This window comes from Rattus rattus, chromosome 4 (assembly GCF_011064425.1).
Source record: "Rattus rattus isolate New Zealand chromosome 4, Rrattus_CSIRO_v1, whole genome shotgun sequence".
Classification (NCBI taxonomy): Eukaryota; Metazoa; Chordata; class Mammalia; order Rodentia; family Muridae; genus Rattus; species Rattus rattus.
Genome location: NC_046157.1, coordinates 46,055,431 through 46,059,130, shown reverse-complemented (window position 1 = coordinate 46,059,130; position 3,700 = coordinate 46,055,431). Strand labels below are relative to the sequence as shown.

Sequence of the window (3,700 nt, the reverse complement as noted above, 5' to 3'; positions counted from 1 at the left end):
AGCTCTTATCACGTTATTTGTTTAATATATTTTTCTGAGACTAAAATAATTATCAATGAAAGAATACTCCTGTGCATAAATAAGTTAAAAGTGATAATACAGATTCTTTATAACTTGTAGATAGATTATAATCATTGATTGACAGCATCTAAAACTAAAGTTCATGACCTTAATTAAGATTTTATCTATAACTACAATGTATTTTATCACTTTGTTTTTTCCAAAGTGTTTCATTGTATCAGTTAAGTGTGTATCAATGCAAATAGGTTAACATGTTAAGTGATATGTGAACACATCTATTTATATTAAATTGTAAGAAATAAAATGGAATTTACATTTCAGTAGCATCTACATGTCTGTTTTAATATGGAGGATAACTATTCTGTCTTTCAAACTATACTGGTTCATTTAAATCTTAGTTTTTCTCCTAAAAATGTGGTTACTTTGGATACTTACTTAATTTTATTTATATGGTTTTCCTTTTATAACTAAAGAATTTCTAACCAAAATTTGTGGTAGCTACTTTTACTAATGATACTACATTTTAAAATTTATGATAAAGTTACACTGTCTCCTTGTTACTCTTTGCTAGAACTCCTTGGTGGTAAACTAATGCTGTTATGAGATTAAAGACACCCTTGCTCACCCTTATCATCAGCTCAGAAGGAAATGTCTGTACAGACAGCCTGTATCCCTAGGCTGCCTGTCTTGCTTTGTGTAAACAAGGCAATTTTAAAAGGAGAAACCACAGGAAAGAAATATGACCTATGACGGAAACATCTTCCTCATTATCAATTCCTGTAGCCCTCCATTATAAAGGGTCCCAGCCATTTTTCCCACTAGCAGTCCACTCAATTTTCCATGAAAGAAAAGCTGTGCCTTGCTGCGTATGCGAAGAAACAGCCTCATTTTTTAAACTCAGACTCAGATATTTCTGTTTTCTGTGAATTTTAACATCCTTTGAAACCTACAAAATTTATACACTGAGCAAAATTTTTTGCTCAGAGATTTTGTTATAAGAATCTGCACATTTTGCTTAAACTCAGTAGGAGATTTTGACTATGTCACAAGTAACATTGCTTCATGGCTATATAAAGTTTGGAATGATGTTTGGTCCTGTATGATTATTTTAGTTGAACTTGAACAAGCTTCTTTTTTGAAATAGGGACTTGTTATTAGCCCTGGCTGATCTAAAATTAACTGTAAACTGTGTTCAGCAAGCAGGTCTTGAATTCACAGCGATCTACCTGCTTCTGCCCCTCATGAGCCACCATGATGGGTCCTATTTAACATATATTTTATGCACATATAAACACATATCCTTAAAAACAACCAATAAAGTTGGAAATATACCAGAGTCAATATAAAGCTCTTGTTTTCTAGTTTCAACTCTGTCAAGGTTTTCTTTTCTTTAGTTTTGATCTATTTTTCTTTAGTGGGCATGTGTAGGGGGCAAGATAAGGTAATAAAGGGTAATTCATGCTAAAAGTGCGAAATCCTAACTGAAGCTTCATTGGTTCAGCATTGAACCATTCTTACAATAAAGAAGTTCACCATGATAAATAGTGTTTGGGACTGAATAGGTGAGCAGCTGACTGGCTTTCTTAAGCTATTCGTGTTATATCTTTATTAATAAGCTCATTACAATCAAGTCATTTATTTAATTAGATATCAAACTTTCTTTCAATATTCTTATTTCTTCCATAAATAACTTTATCAGTTCAAAAGATAAATCTTCAGTGGGCTACTCCTTTATGAATAGAGGAATTTACTCAAAAGCTTATACTTTATGCAAATTAAAAAGGCCGAAGGATTGGATAGGATAGAAACAAAAGAAAGAGGGGAGGTTAAGTAAACAATTGTCCAAATCTTTGCTTCTTTCATTCCTTCCCCTCCCTTTTTTCTTTTGTTTCTATCCTTATTGTGCTGCATGACTATGAATTTTTAAAAAGTAATTTGAATAGTGTATAGAATTATTAGTTGTTTTTAGTTTTGTAATTAATTACTATGCAATGTAATGACGGCTGATAACCATTTTCTTCCTATGGCTATGATGAAACACTATAAGCAAAGCAAGCTATGGAGGAAAGGGTTTCTTTTTTTTATATTATTATTGTTATTATTATTATTATTATTACTATTATTATTATTCCTTGTCTGTTCTTTGAAGGAAATAAGGAGTGGAACTCAAGCTGGCAGGAAAACCAAGGCAGGAACTGAAGCAGAAGCTGTTTACTGGTTTGTTCCCTATGGCTTGCTTAGCTTGCTTTCTTATAGAAACCAGGACTGCAAGTCCAAGGTGTTAATCACCCCCCCCACACACAATGGACTGAACCTTGTCACATCAATCACTAATTAAGGAAATGTCTTATACTACTCTTGCCTACAGCCAGATTTCATGAATGCCTTTCTCCATTTGAGTTCTTCTTCTAAGATGATTCTACCTTGTGTCAAGTGGTCATAAAATTAGCTAGCACAGTTGACCCTTGCCAGTTTTACACACAAACACATCATTTATTAAGAGATAGTCTCCCTGTTTTTGGTTTGTTCCTAAGGCCTCATATTAATAAAGGTCATAAATGGGTGGTTGGATGGGAGAATACCGTCAGAAAAGAAGAGGGAGAAAGAATGGGATAGGGGGTTTATGGACTAGAAACTGTGAAACGGGATAACACTTGAAAAGTAAATAAAAAATATCTGACAAAAACCAAACCAAAACAAAACAAAAATCCTACAAAAGTCCCACAGGTTTTACCATTTCAAATACTTTAAATAGTTCAAACAACTCCAAATTTCTCTTAAAATTCAGTCTTTGTAAATCTCCAAAATCTAATCTATTTAAAAGGTTCAAGTCTCAACTCACACCTTTCATGTGAAAACAATCTACATTTAGTGTTACCATTAAAAAGAATATTGACATCTTTTTAAATATATGTTTATAGGGATTTCAACAAGTAGGCAAAAATTCCGCTCACTCATGAAATTGCTCCCAAACCCTTCTTGAAAATACACATCAAATGATTTGCTTAAAAATAAAGGTAAGTCCCTGTCCTTAAAAGCATTCACTGCAGGTATAACTGCTGTGTCACAAGTGTCAGTAAGTGCCAGACAGGAGAGAGGCTGTCTAAGCTCAGTGTCTGACTTTTTCTGGATGATGTTCAAAAGCCTAAAATTCCCTGAAAAAGCAAGCCTGAGCTGACTACCAGTCCAGCATAAGAGGGCTCAGATATGGAGCTAACCTGAGACAACTACCAAACTGGTGTCCTGGCAGGTTTCTATGGCCCCCAGGACCGGGAGAAAACCAACAAGTAGAAGAACCCCATATGTACAACAATGCCAAGCAACCAGAGCTTCCAGGGACTAAGCCACTACCTAAAGACTATACATGGACTGACCCTGGACTCTGACCTCGTAGGTAGCAATGAATATCCTAGTAAGAGCACCTTGGAAGGGAAGCCCTGGGTCCTGTTAAATACTGAACCCCAGTGAACTAGACTGTCGGGGAAGCAATGGGGAGGTGGGAGGGAACACCCATAAGGAAAGGAAGGATGTTTGTTCGGAAATGGGAAAGGGAATAACACTGAAATGTATATAAGAAATATTCAAGTTAAAAAAAAAGAAAAAAAAAAAAGAAGAAGAACCCTGTCTGGAAACTTGCTTGGGACTGATGGCCTGGGGCTGAAATGAGTCTGAAAGAGAT

At 35.0% G+C, this 3,700-nt stretch overlaps 1 non-coding gene across 1 annotated transcript; it reads left to right on the top strand.

The window, feature by feature from the left end:
* Positions 1-3,045: 3,045 nt before the first annotated feature.
* LOC116899902 lies at positions 3,046-3,174 on the top strand. The gene has a single exon (XR_004387875.1). It is a non-coding gene; the product is annotated as a small nucleolar RNA SNORA17 (small nucleolar RNA).
* The last annotated feature ends 526 nt before the right edge of the window (positions 3,175-3,700 follow it).